General features: G+C 35.9%; 1 long non-coding RNA gene across 1 annotated transcript in view; it reads right to left on the reverse strand.

Moving 5' to 3' along the window:
• The window catches only part of LOC118609393, a 164960-nt gene that overhangs the window by 70514 nt on the left and 78948 nt on the right, over positions 1–15498 (reverse strand). Inside the window, exon 2 of the long non-coding RNA XR_004953408.1 lies at positions 12691–12809. This is a non-coding gene — a long non-coding RNA (uncharacterized LOC118609393). The remainder of the gene's footprint in view (positions 1–12690; positions 12810–15498) is intronic.

Genomic DNA, 15498 nt, shown 5'->3' on the forward strand with positions numbered 1-15498 from the left:
TTGGTCTTCTCCTTAGGGTATGTTGTAAGAACTTTGTATATCTAATATAACAATTATATATATATGTGTATATATATATATATGTGCATATATATATAGTGTGTGTGTATGTATATAAATATATAAAATTGGTATTATTGCTGGAAATTTAAAAACTGGCTTTAAATCTCACAATGAAGGTGACTTTATTTGTTGTTATATATCCTGTAATATCTCTCTAAAATTCTTGTGTTGCTTGTTTTTTAATAACTCTGTTATTAATACATTAAAAATTAACTCTGAATCCTCTATTTCCTATTTCATAAAACCAAACTTGCAACACTTATTTACTGTCATTTACAGTAGTGTCCTCTTTTTTACTTATTTAAGGCTGAGATTCTAACATAAGCCTCCCTATTTAACTGTAAGAAATTTAATGAAAGTAAAAAAATATTGATTAACCCCTTTGCCAAACACCACACTTATCCCCTCCACATACACATTCACATGTTCAACTGCCATGCTGCCTTTTGGAAGTCTCGGGGGTCTCTGGGAATTTCTGGGGGGTAACTCAGTTACCTTTAGCTACAACGTTTTATTCTCAGTGAACTCCCAGACTCACTTACATTATTGTTACCCTTGGAAGAGACTGTTAATTATCCCCCAGCATCCATTTTCTCTCATTATTTGAAGTAGAATCTTCCTCTTATCAGGTTTCAGCAAAGCTCACCATAGGTCAGGCAGAGACTACATATTCCAGCCTCTTTTGCACCCAGATATGACCATTTGCCTGAGTTCTAGCCAGGGATATTTGAGAGGAAGCAATGTTTGCAACCTCTGAATCATGCCTTTAAAAAGAAAGTTGTTTTCCTTTATGTTCTTTTTCTCACTTTCTGTTGACTGCAAAATGATAATGATGAAATGATTAACTTAGACCCAGAAAAGCTTGCTAACTTGGGTCCCTTGATGACCTTGTGTAGAGTTATCTGACTTGGACTGGTGGCCTACTTATGGGCTATAAGATAATCCAGAATTTAAGCTATTCTGTTTGGGTTTTCTCTGTTACAGAAACTTAACTTGTATCTTGTATTATTCAGCATTCAAATCTGTTCTCTCTCTGTCCACACCCGAAAAGACATGGAACAAAGGTCATTTACCTTGACTCCATGAAAATGCTACTCAATCAGGAAATGGTAGAAGTTAATTGAAGATTTGGGAATAACACTAGTAACTTTAGACACAGAAAAGCTCTACTGAGAGACTATTACAGAATATTAAACATCACTCTCTGTGCAAAAGTATGCGAGTCATACCTGCTGTTATGAGTTGAATTGTGTCCCCCAAAAGACATATTGACATCTTCACCACACGTACCCATGAATGTGACCTTATTTAGATATAGGGTCATTGCAGATGTAATCAAGGTTAGATGGGGTCATTAGTGTGGGCCCTAATCCAATATGACTGTTATTCTTAAAAGAGGAAGAACACAGCAAGTGAAGGTTCAGACACACAGGAAGAATGCCATGTGACAATGAAGGCAGGAATTGGAGTAATGTTGCTGTAAGCCAAAAAATAGCAAGAATTGCCAAGGATCCCAGAGGCTAGCAAGAAGCAAGAAAGAGTTTTCCCCTGTAGGTGTCTATGACTCTACTGATAACTTGATTTGGACTTCTAGCTTCCAGAACTATGAGACAATAAATCTTTGTTGTTGTCACCCAGTTTGTGATACTGTGCCATGGCAGCCCTAACAAATACACAGCCACGAGAAATTTCTAACTGGCCACTTACTTTCTTTCTAATGTCCTCAAACCTCTCACCAAGATGCCACTCCTATCTCTTCCAAAAATATTCTCTCTTCTTAATTCTCCAATGTTCTTATATTGCAACAGAAAAAAAAAAAACCAAAGATTTCAGAATACCTTTTCTAGTTTGTGTAATTCTGAGACAAATTTTCTGAAGTTTCATTTTCACGAAGTCTCTAAAAACAATAAAAAGCATCAATTATATAATAGCTGTGATTAAGAAAACACTTAATTTCTCCAAAATATCCCTGAGCATACATTTGGCACATGATTTTTACTGGTGCTATTCCTGCAGTAAGATCCCTTTCCAAAATTTCCAGATTCAAAATAATATGTTTTTATACTCTACCAATATAGATGGATGGATGAATGGATGGATGGATGGATGAATAGATGAATGGATGGATGGATGGATGGATAGATAGATATAGATATAAATAGATATAGGTCTACATATATATATATATATATAAATCTGAAGAAACAGTCAGTTCTTTTCAAAACTCAAGATTTAGTATGATTTTGGCTTCCTCAATAAATATATTTTTCTTGAGTTGAGTTGAATAGATCTGAATTGGATTTTACTGAATCGAATTGAATTATGGAACTATGCTTCCCTTATTAGTGAAGGACAGCAATAGAATGAAAAAAGTAACTTTAAAAATATTATGTTTTTATTATGGGCAGAGCATTATTTTTAAATAATCAGTTTATTGCTGTCCTATTATTTCATCATTGTTCTCTATTAGAATCCTAGCAGCTAGAGATAAACTTATTTTACTGCCTGGTGATTTTTTTTTTAGGTACTGATTTCAAAGTGATGCATAGTACACTGCCTGCTCATTAAAATGAAGGTCAGTGTCCTTCTTGTTTATTTTTTAATCTCCATTTTTGTGCAGTTGAGCCAAAGTTACATAGCATCCCCGTGCTTTCAAGTGCTGATTATGTCAATGCCCTATAATCTTTAAACAAGTACGACCAGATATAGTAGAGGGTTGTGGTACTGGAAATGGAATGCTCAGTTATGCAAAGAACAAATCATATTTTCTTATCTCAATATGAATTCTGACACAGCTAGAAACTAACTTATCTTTTCATTATTTCAGCTCCATTTCAATATGTTTTTAACAGTAAATAAATATATGTAAGTATGCATATGCGTAAATTTAAGTGTTGGCTACAGTTCTCATCTCACACTCCCTATTTCTGATCATTCAAAATAATGCTATCTTATTTAAGGAAATATGACTTTCATAGAAAAAGAAAATCATCAACCGACTCAACTAGTGGCATAAATGTTCAATAGAAAAAGTTTATATTTGCTCTATTAATGTTCAGCTTCCCTGTGTCTCCCCTTCTACATGTGTACAATTTGCTTAGGATTATCTTCATTTCCTGCAACTATTCGTCACCCTCAACCTGGGTCTCTAACTCTGCACATTTATATCTTTCTTGATCCTTTCCTTCACCACTCTACATTCTTCATGAAGAGTTATTTATTCTTTGCTCTATTTTCTTAGGTCCCTAATTTCCTTATCCTTCACAAAATTCTCAGATGAGTTTTCTATATGCACTTATTTCTGCTTCTCCTGCTAACTCTCTAACATTTTTCCAGTCTAACTTCTGATCACTTCATTGGAATGGCTTTCATGGAGGTCATTAATGAGCTTTATTGCCAAATAGAAAGGACATTTTTCAGTTCTTTTGGTGGCTGACATCTGAGCCAAATTCAATGTAATCAGTTGTTTCCTTCTTCTTTAAACAGTCTCTTCCTCTGACTTCTATGAACCATTACTGCCCTGACTGAAGTGCCTCGGGAATCTTTTCTTCTCATTCCACACACTTTCTATGTGATCTTCCCACATCTGTGCCTTCTGTTACATCTGACATTATACATTCAAATGGTAAGATGTCCCATGATGGAGAAAACATGGTATAGACAGAGTCTGGTTGAGCAGAAGAAATTAGTATTATAAAACAGAAGCAGTAATGAGGCTGTAGTATGGTGAGAAACAAAAATTAAAATTCTATAAAATGATGACAAATAAGAACATTCAAAGTGGATAAAGAGTAGAGATGAAGAAGAGAAAAAGGAAAGTTTGTCAGATAGGGCAGGAACTAGAGTGAGGCAGTGTTTATATTGCCTTTTCTCTCTCTCTTGCTGGGTCACACATCTTGCCACCAATGAACTTGAAACTGAGATGATAATTAGAGACAGGGACCAGAAATAGGTAAGCTGGGTAAGCATTGAACAATGATAAGTATAGAACATCATCTACATAAAGGAAGGTCATGTGATCTAGGATCTATATTAAAAAGGAGAAAAAAGAACCAAAATCAACTTGTGGCAGCAGTATCTGTGATAGCAAAAGGGCATCTCTGCCTGAGCAATTATATAAAAGAAATACATTATATATAATTAAAGTAATGCCAGCAGTTGGAACAAATGAATCCAGAAAATATGTAATGGTTCATGCACAAGAGAAGTTTATTTCTCACATATGTGAAGACAAAATATGTGTTCCTGACTAGTAGACATCTCCCTACGAACAGAGACCCAGGTTTCTTCTCATTTGGGCATCTCCATCTTCAAAACACAGCTTTGAAGTTCACTGTGTTCATCTGCATCAAACCAGTGGAAGATATAAAAGCACCAAGGATTGTGCATGGAAGATTTTACAGTCTGGGTGTGGAAGTGGAACATATCCAATCCCCCACATTTCAAGTATCAAATATCAGTTACATGTCTGTACCTAACTGCAAGGTAGACTGGCAAATAAAGTTGACCCTTGAACAATGCAGGGATTAGGGATGCCAGCTCTGCTCAGGTGAAAACCCACTTAAACATTTTGACTTCTTAACTACTAATAGCTTACTATTGACTGGAAGCCTTACCGATAACATAAACAGTCAATTAACACATATTTTGTATATTATATGTAGTACACACAGTATTCATACAATTAAACTAGACAAAATAAAATGTTAAGAAAATTATAAGAAAGAAAAAATATATTTCCAACATTTATTGAAAAATATCCACATGTAAGTGGATCTGCGCAGTTCATACCCGTGTTGTTCAATGGTCAACTGTATATTCTAGCCATGTTCCCAGGAGGGAGAAGAAACAGGTTTATTGAACAGCTAGCAAGTTTCTGACACACATTGTAAAATGAGAATGCATGTGCTTCTTTCTACAAAGAGCACACTTTAAGCATAATGTGTTCATCAATGGTCAGTGATTTATTTGCAACAAGAGCACAATTTAAATTGAAGGTCAATGGCATATTGGGATGCTGCAAAGAAAATGAATCCATTGAGCCCATTCATACTTTCTTGAAACAAAGGCACTCCGCACCATTTCTGTCTAAAGCCTCGGTGAAAAACAGCATGTCGAGTTTGATACTTTCCCTATTATCCATCACACAGTATCATTGTGTATACAGGAATATCTGCTAGTGTGCCTTTCTCTGTGTGTTTTTCAATCTCAAGTTCCAAAAAAAAAAAAAAGTTCTTTAACGTCTGAAGAAAAAAATCCCAGTCCCCAAGGTTTCAGGCTTTCACCACACCTCAGAGCCACATCTGTCAATGGATTAGCTGAGAAATAAAGGAAGCATCAGGTAGTCATTAGCTCTGGAAGGAAATTACCCTGCCACTTCTGCAACTGCAGATGCCATGATTCTCCTATGGTGATAGAAGATCATTTGAAACCAGTTTCTCACTAACTGAGATGACAATGAAAACAAGTTAGCCCTGCTGGCTAATTCTCTCTTTTATGTGTATTTTTGGCCATGAGGCATTAACCTTCCCAGTAAACATGACTTTTACATCATTTTTGAAATATATAAGGTGAAAGCATACGGCTGTAGGTATGCATTTATTGCGAGTGGCATACATATAGATGAACAATTGAAGAGCATGCTCTGCACAGAGAACATGATGAAGAGTGAATTAAGACTAAGAGCAGCATGGTATGTCTTTCACTAGCTAGGAAACAGATTTTGGACATCGATCTTAAATATAGTAAGTATAATTTACATGCAAAGACCTTCATGTATTTTTTTGTATATATAAATTACATTTACTAAAATAAAGTTGATCTTTCTTAATATTAAAACATAGAAATAATAAAAAGAAAGAAATTTCAGAAATGAGGAGCTAAATGACAAAGTGAAACAATACTTAAGCATTCTAAAAAAGGCATCCTTATCTTTTAATTATTCATTCTTTCATTGAATGAATATTTCAAAATCCTATAGAACCTTGTTAATCAAAGTGTAGTTTGCCGAGTAGCAACAGAAGCATCACTTGTATCATGTTTAAAATGCAGCATCTTAGGATCCAACTCAGATTTTCTGAATCAGAGCTATTTTTAACAAGATCTCCATGTGACCTGTATGCATACTAAAGCTTGAAAACTCACTCTATAAACAACGTACACAGTTTTTCATGTCGACAATCATCAGTTAAATAGCACTAAATGATTAAACATAAAACTTGTAGAGAACTACTGTAGAGCAATGGTTCTCAACTGGAGTCAGGGTGATTTTGCCCAACATCTAGAGACGTTTTGGATGGTCACAACTGAGAAAATGCCATTAGCATCTAGTGAGTAGATCCCACAATGCACAGAACTGTCCCTAAGACAAAGAATTATCCTGCCTAAAATGTGAATTGAGCAAAATGTCAGTTGAGCACCGGTGAGAAGCCAAGGGCAGTGGGTCACAAACATCACATGCATCAGGATAACCTAGAAGGCTTGCTGAGACACAGATTGCCGGGCCCACCCCCAGAGTTTCTGATTATAGGTCTATGGTGAGGCCTGATATATGTTTTTCTTAAGTTCCTAGATAATTCCAATGCTGCCAATGTGAAAGCCATACTTTAAGAAGCACTGGTGTAGAGTGACAGGATATGCTACTTGGCCCATTGTGGTCTTTTGCTTTAGCCTCTCGATGGCTCTGGAAACTCCTGGCAAGTTAACTAGAGCAAGTTAACAAGGTTCCTTGATAGTTATGGTTGACAAGAGAAGCTGGGCAGTGAAATCTCTTTAAAGTTTGCCTGAAGTGGGGGTAGGGAGGTGCAGGCAGAGATGAGTCAACAGAGAAGATACAGTGCCATTGTCATTTACAGATGATACCAGATGGCAGCTAAATTCAGAGTCCAGACTGCCTGAAGGGCTTGCTAATTATAAGAAACTTCAGCTGCAGGAAACACCCTAATCACCCCAATGGCAGCTGGGCAGCCCCGGGGAAGGCCGGATTGCCAGTAGAAATTTTTCCTTAGTATAAAGTAGGACTCGAAGGGTAAAAATGACAAGTTCAATTTGGACCGTATTTAACAGAGAAGAGAATAAGAAGGAAATACATTTGGGAAAATAATGGGGGTAGTAGAGAATGAATAAAAGGGACAGGTAGATTTAAGTTAGAAATCAGAGTATCGAAAGTGATGAGCAGCTGGAGCCAAGGCTGGCCCTGAGGGACACCCTGCTGTCCTGGGTATCTCTGCATGCCATGGTCTATAGATGGCCATGGCCAATTTCATGAAAAAAGACTTGAAGGTGGGATTTGTGGTTCCCGCTTGAATCCTCTACTCTTTGTTACCCTTTTAAAAAAGCTGTCGATCTAATACTTTTAGGAAGGAAAGAAGACATCTCCTGCTTTGTTTAATCAGCTAGCTGCCTTTCTTTGGTTGGCAAGCAGCACTGAGATAATTTTGTTCTGTAGGTGGCATTTAGCAAAACCCCAGGACTGTGAATGAGGGAAGAGCAGCAGGGAGGGGAACAACTACCCAAGCAGCTGTTCCTGGGCTACACCCCAACTCACAGGGTTTGAGCCAAATTCACGATTTTTAACTCTGCTGGAAATTTTAATGAAATTTTCAGCAAAGTAGGTAAATTGGAGAAATTTATCTAAAATCAAATTAACTGTTCGATTTAGTGGGATACAATATTGTTAAATAGACTTTCTCCTTTTGAAATTTGATTTCATAATGAAAAATAGTAGGATTGGAATTCCAAGTATGTTCCCATTTGAAAACTGCTTCAGACTTCATTTTGTGCCCCACTGTTGTACATAGTAATTTTGTGAAGGGTATAGAGAGAGGTACAATCCATTGCCAGAGAGAAAACAATTAATAGTCCTTCTCGGACTAACTTTCCTTTATTTTTCCTCTCTGGGCTCTTTTCATGGTATGCCCCAAACAGCACAGTCCCAACAGTACAGCTAGGAATCCACCTCCTGTCTGTCCCACTTCTTTTTTTTTTTTTTTACTTTTCTACAATATCGCCAAGATTCTAGTTACACTTTGAAGGGCTGAGGAACACAGAGAATGCTTCACCCCAGAAGGGTGGGCAGAAATTCCTATGCAGGACACCTTGCTCACAGGTGCTCAACTTTCAGATGCTTCTTTCTCTTGTTAACATGGAACAGTGAACTCATGGCTCATAGCTATGCTAAAAGTCCCCTTTCCTATTACCATGAAGAGCAATTTCAGTCTGGAAGGTAAGAAGTCTGGAAGTTATCACTCTGCATAACAACACATAAAAAGGTGACAAACTGTAAAAGCAACAACTCCTCTTCAATCCATAAAAGAAGTGAGGTCACAGGACAAACCACTGACCCCCAAACTGGACAATTTTTAATACACACTGTAATAATATTTATAATTATAAAGAGAATAAAAGGTAACTTCTATATGTTGCCACATATCTGATATAGTATGGAGTAGAAAAAATTAATTTTTTCTTCTACCCTTGCAAATTCTTCTGGCTAAACTAATAATTAAATTAACATGAGACAGATTAATAGTATAAAATGACCAAATTTTTTACTTATGTACACACAGGGGTTCTATAAGAATATGAGACCCAAGGACAAATTGAGCAGTTAAAGCTTATATACCACCTTGAGCTAAGGAGAAGGTGGGTTGGAGTTGTTTGAAACTTCAAAGGGCAGCAAGATAATTCACAGGAGATAGAAAAGCAAATGCTTGATAAATAAATATTTGCTGGGCCATCTTTAAAAATGGGGCACAGAGAGGACTTTGATCAGACGAGCCTTGCTAGTTTCCTCCCTGTCATACTTAGCTCATATTAAACTATAGTTATCTATGATAATATTTCCCTTCCTGGAGCAGGTCCATTATCTAAATTTGTTAAGGCATTTAGAAAGAAATTCGAAGTTTTTTTCCTGAGTCTTTTATTTCTTAACAATAACCAACTTAAAATAATCAATATCCCAAAAGAAATAGTTTGAGGTGGCAAACTGCTTCTCCTCAGTAGTTAAACAAAAGTACTGAGCTAAAATGCTACTAATAAAACTTCAAATTTTAGGCCATATTTATCTTTCAATTAATCTAGAAGTAAGATCTTACCCTGTCTCAAAGGTATAAGTGTATTTTAAATTCTCCATTTCTTTCCTAAATATGTTCACTTACCTGCAGTAGATTTAGTGAGTCCTGGCTGAACTTACATATTTAAATGTATTCTGAATCAATACCTGTGTATTTCCTTTGTCTTCCTACTAAATTCTTTGTACAGTCTCCCTCCAGTGAGGGGGAAGAACACACAAAGCTCTATTTAGTTCGAGAAAGACATGGAAGTTGGGATAGTGACTTTGAAGAAGCTGAAGGAAGTCATTTGCCATGCCCAATTGAAGTTAGAGTTCTGAGAATTCATAGTAGTTGAATAACATTCAAGCACATTGTTATAATCACTCCCTCGAAACAAAAAAAAAATTTATCAGACTAATAGACATAAAATATTTCTATGAAAGAGAAACTTGTCTTAGAAACTATGAAAAAAGAAGATTTATTGGAAGCACTAATGTTTCAGTATTAATCAGTAACTGTTTGAAAGTATTTAAGAATTATAAACAGTAGTTTGGTACATAACAGAGATGAAAAATACTTTTATAAGGCAAAGTGGGATAAAACAGTGGCTCTGTGTGCTAATTTTCCCCAGAGGCTTAATTTTCTTACTCTTGTGAATCCAAATCTTTGTTGTGGTCCATATCCCTGGGTGTATTTGATGTTTGAATCATTATGGCTAAGGATAACTGACCTTAAAAAAATGGAATAATTTTGACCTTGCACATTCACAATTTTGTAGCAAAAAAGAGAAGTATTACCAAAAGTCATTAAAATGTCCATTAAAATGTTAAAAGGAAAATATGAGAGAAATATACGTTTTAAATTTAAATCATCCAGTAATGATTCTACCTGATTTCTTTCTGAGACCTCCCTGAAGTCCCTCAAAGTCCTCTTCTAACCTTCCTGCTCTTCCACCGAGGTATATCAGTTCTCTTGGTTCCTATTTAATTACTTCCTTCTTTTACTCTTTGCTTCTTCAATTCCTGGAGAATGAGTAATTTTTATTGAAATGGAGAAGGAGAACCAAGAAAGAGCAGATAGAAGAGAGAGGACAGCCTGAAGGAGTTCCTGAAACCAGATGCCTATGTGAAGAGTGCTGGCCTTTGAGGTTCAGCCTGTGCTGTCTGAGCCCTCACTATGTGCTTTGTGTTAATTCACTTGGCATTTGTGAACCTCGAGGAGGTGGGTACTTTTGTTACTCTCCTTTTACCAATGAGGACATTGAGACACAGGGCAATTAAATGAGGGTCATTACCTACAGTGCCTTCCTTGGAGACATCTGAAAGCCAGTGATTTCTGAAGCTGAGAAGCATATGTTTTTATTTTACTTTTCCTCTTTAACTGAATGGGGGTGGGGGGTAGAATTGGTGATAAATGACTAAATGACTATAAAGGAATATAACAAACTGAAACCTCACACCATTAAACCATGACGAGAGGATTTCAAACAGCGTAAGAACTTCTACCAAGTAAAAACAAAACAGGTGATTTTTATCTGCATTTGTTTTTCTTTAGGATATAGTTCAAATAAACTACCTACCTAGTTCCTAAACAGCCGTGGGTTCAGTTAACTTAAGTTGGTTTCCACATCAACAAAATGAATATTCTAATAACTAATTTCTGCTTGGTCTACCTCCTAGGGTTGCTGGGAGAATCATCTGAGATAAACTGAGTAAAGCTCTGCGATCGCAGACGATATGGTATAAGCTCTTCATCCTCCTTATATAACATTTCTCCACAGGAGGTTCCAGATTCAGTGTTCATACCGGGCACTGCCTAGATAAGATTCCATAACTGTAATAATGATAACAAGCAATTGTTGAACAGTTACTATGTATCAAACGCATCAATGTGTAGTAGTTCATTTAAGCCTCCGGGTAGTCCTATGAGATACGTACAAATGCTTTACAAATAAGGAAACTGACACATGGAGAGGTTACTTTGTGCAAGGTCACAATGCTAATAGGAGCAAGAGCAGGTCTTGAAAACAGAAAATTTAAAAAATATACATCTCCATGGATATGAACACAAAAACATGATCAGTAAGACTTGTTCTTCGTTTTTCTAAAAAGGAATTTTATTACAAGTAAATGATCATCAAACTAAAAATCAAGGTCTTGCCAGTGTGTTTAACTACCTTGATTCCAGAATTACTGATGTTCCTGACATCAGCTTTGAAAAATTCACAAACCTTGATGGAACATATACTATAGTGAGGAAACAAAGCAGTTAGAACCTATAGAAATTTCATGAATCCTTAGTAACTGGTAAATTCTTAAATGTTAAATGTTTATAACCTTGGTTATAAGTGAGGGGAAAATGAGAATCTCCTAAATGAGAAACTAAGTTTCTAAGATTCTTGGGCCATTCTATAGGCATTTGTTGAATATCTGTTATCAGGGATAAATCACATGTTCCTGATCTTGAGGAGTTTAAAGTCTAGTGATTAAATATATTAAATAAATTATGTTAATGAATGGTAATATTTTATGTAAGTAATAAGATCGAATTATATATGGGTGCTTAGGGAACACATAAGTGAGATATAAATTAATTCTTAAAAGAATTAGGAATTACTTTGGTCGACTAAGAGAAAATTTTAGATGAAACTGTATGCAGATGTTTTCTTCATGGTTTTGAACTTAATATGTGGGGAAAGGGAGGGAGAGAGAAAGAAAAAGAAGAAAGAGAAGTCTTTCAACATTAAATATGATATTAACGGTAGGTTTTTTTCATAAATGCCCTTGTGGGTGAAAAAGTTCCTTTATATTTCCAGTTTTAAATTGTTTTTATTTTGTTTTTAATTTGTTTTTATGATGGATTTTGTGAAATACTTTTTTATTACCTGATCTTGTGATTTTTGACTCATTCTATAAGTATAGTTGATTCATATTATTTAACATTCATATAATATTCTATGAATATTAATTAATTTTTTATATGTTGAACCAGCCTCATATTCCTGGAATAAATCACACTTCATCATGATGAATAACACTTTCTACATGTTGGTAAACTCAATTAAATAAAATTTCGTTGAGGCTTTTCACATCTATAGTCGTTACGCATATTGGTCTGCAGTTTTCTTTTGATATAATTGTCTGGCTTTGGTATTAGGCCAATACTGACTTCAGGGAATGATTTAAGAAGTGTTCTCTCCTCTTCTATTCCTTGGAAGTATCTGTAATGGATCGGGTTAATTCTTTAAACACTATTAGAATTCACTAAAGAAATTAACTAGGCTGGCCTTTTTTGGCTTCATTTTGTTTTGTTACTAATTCAATGTCTTTACTTATTATAAATCTATTCAGATTTTCTAGATCTTCTTGAATCAGTTTTAGTAGCTCGTGCCTTTCTAGGAATTACTCTATTTCATCTAGGTCATGTAATTTGTTAGCATATAATCGTTCATAATATTTACCATTATTTTCAACAACTGTCCCATGATGACTGGTCTCAGCATCAGGTCAAATAAAGATGAGCCTCTCAAACAGGAGATTCCAGAGAAATGTTAGATGGGTCAAATAATAATTACCTTGGAATGAGGTTTGAGTGGAAGCTCCACAGCTGTTGCATCTCCTTCAGTGGCTTCTAATCTGATGTTTTGCAGAGACATTAGTTGTGAGAATGTTGGTTTTCAAGACTCCTGCATTGCTGGCGAGAGGGGGATGGAAATAAGGAACATTAAAATACCAAAAAGTTTGCTGTTCTTACTGCTACTGAGTCATTTTTTTTAAAAAAATAATGCTCCTCATATTGTTGCCAATCTTTAATTTCCAGAGTTCTGAAAAAGTTAATTTTGACAATTTATGCCAGAGCCCTCATTACTTTTATGGAGGAGTGGTTTTCGGAGGGTCTTACTCTGCCATTCTGAAAGGACTTTTGCTACCAGTGATTGTTAAAACAGCTCTGTTGCCTGATAGTGTGGCATAATAGAATTTGTCCCTGGGGCTTATGGGAAAAAAAAAAAAAAAACCAGAAGCCTAGAAAAGATGTGTAATGAGGTCTAGGTACTCAGTAATACACTGTTGCTTAAATTATATAAAAGAAAACTTCTAGGAGCTACTCTCTGTAAATTTGCTCATTTCTGTCTTGCTCATTTACTCTTCATTTTTAATACAAGGTTTTTTTTTTTTTTTTTTTGTTAAGAATTGTGATCTCCTCTCTGCTGAATTAAGCAGAAAAGAAATTTTCCTCATTTCAGTTGGGTGATAATCAGCCCACAGTGACTGTGTGCTGTGGTGATAGCCGGTGGAAAATTCCAGAAGCAAGGAGGGACAGCTATGCTATTTGCACCCAGGGAAGGCAGAGAGGTCAAGCTGGGGAAGTGAATTCCCATCTGTGTTCGTTTATCCTTCATGTTGTTACGAAGAAAACAATCTGTAACATTCCTAGAAGTAAAATTAATTTTTTCTCACAGTGGATATAAACTTCGATTTTACAGCAGTCATTTTTCTTTTATTTACAGGATCTGAAATAAAAACATTATGGGAGGAGTTCTGTTTTTAAATTTCTTTGAAATTTACTTATTCTACCTAAAATTAAAAACTCCAAATTTTCACAATAGACATAGATTTTTTTAAAAGAATTTGCATACAAGAAAAGAAAAATAACAAAAAAGTAAGAATAATATAAGGTCAGAGGTAAGAAAGTTATTTTTAATATCTTTAGTAATCATATTATATGGGAATAATCTTTGCTGGGTGCTTAGGATAAAAAGTTAAAAATATCACAGTGTGTGTTTAGGAAATCCACAGCTTAGCAGAGAAGAAAAATGTATAAACACAAATATTGTAATACGATATGAACTGTGCTAATAGCAATAAAATAAACCTCTAAGGCAACAGAGAGGAGGAGGTGGGAGGTGCTTGTGGGTTCTGGAAGGAGAGCACCTCAAAGAGACAAGCTTCCTTTTTCCGAGTGGAGGGTAGTTTTCTCCATGTGGCACACAGGGCAGGATTTCAATCAAGTTAGATAGGGTGTTTCTTTAGACCTCATCTCTAAAAGCCTCATTAAGACTTCTACAGCACTTCTTGTTCAAGGAGGAAATTGGTATTATAATAGTTCAAACCCAAGTAAAATATCCATTTAGTATATTATCCCACCTTATTTGACCTACTTTTGGGCAGTCTTGGCCATGTTCACTCCAGAAACGTTAGGGTTACTGGCCATACACACCCTTTTGCGAGGGACAGAAAGCATCTCACTTAGGAAAGAAGATGAAAATATTTTGAAAATGATGTGAACACAACATGTTTTTCAATATTGAGTCAAAAAATTATTTCATTCATTTTAACATCTTTGGGGAACTGTAGTTCATTTATACTGCAGGAACCTGTATAGTTCCAACGACATAAGCCTTTATAAAGTTTATCTTTAATTTTTGAACCCCATAATCTCGAGATATGAAAATATTTTACCCACTGTGTCTTCATCACTTGGTGATGCTACCATGTTACAAAGAATTGTAAATTTGCCTAAAAGGTAAGGTGCATCTAGCCCTGAGAGCGAGGAACACAGAAGATAAAGGGAGAACAGATGCCCAGTTTGTAGTGTAGGGACTCTTTTTTTCAGAGGCACAAAGACAACTTTGGTAAAATGGTCACAGTTTCTCCCATCACTGCAGAATTTAAGAATGTCCTTTCTTATTTCTAAGTGCAAGGAAGATGGAAGAGAATACCAGGCTAGTGGCTTTATTCTCTCACTCTCATTAGAGAGCTTAAAGTTACAATCTGAGGCAGAGCGGGTCCCTTGAGAATGATGTGGAATTCCCAAGTGAAGAACTGGGTGAGGAGAGCAGCTGAAACTTGCCTTGGCCGAGTGTAGAAGACTAGAAGGGCCAAAGGCAAGCCAAACTCAACAGACACACCCTGGGGACTTGGGAGCAGCATGAGGGAAATCAGAAAACCAGATTCAGGAGAGAGATGCTTAGATTTTTGGATAGCTGAGACATTGAAGTCTTTACTGGTTATTTTCCCAGGTCTGCCATGTGTAGTGGTTAAATGTCCCATGGCCTGGGACAGTCAGTTAATGCTATGAGGAAAGGTTGGCCTCCTTATATTGCTGTTAATCCAGTTCCCATCAGCAGAGTATTTAGCATTTCCTTCTTGAAGTCTTTAGCTTCAGAAAAAAAAAAAAATGATAAGTCTTTCCTGCACCTCACTTATAAGAGTAGATTAGTGAGAGATCTTTTCCCATAAGCTATGGAAAATGTCTCTGGCTATGGCAGACAGAATGTATTTGGTAAGAGAATTTCAGAAAACTCACAAATTCAGAGGGAGGTTTGAGAACTAGGCTCTAAACACAGCAGAAACTGGGAGTGCTTCAGATGTCTTGTTAGCAT

This window comes from Rousettus aegyptiacus, unplaced genomic scaffold (genome assembly GCF_014176215.1).
Source record: "Rousettus aegyptiacus isolate mRouAeg1 unplaced genomic scaffold, mRouAeg1.p scaffold_m13_p_11, whole genome shotgun sequence".
In the NCBI taxonomy this organism is placed as follows: Eukaryota; Metazoa; Chordata; class Mammalia; order Chiroptera; family Pteropodidae; genus Rousettus; species Rousettus aegyptiacus.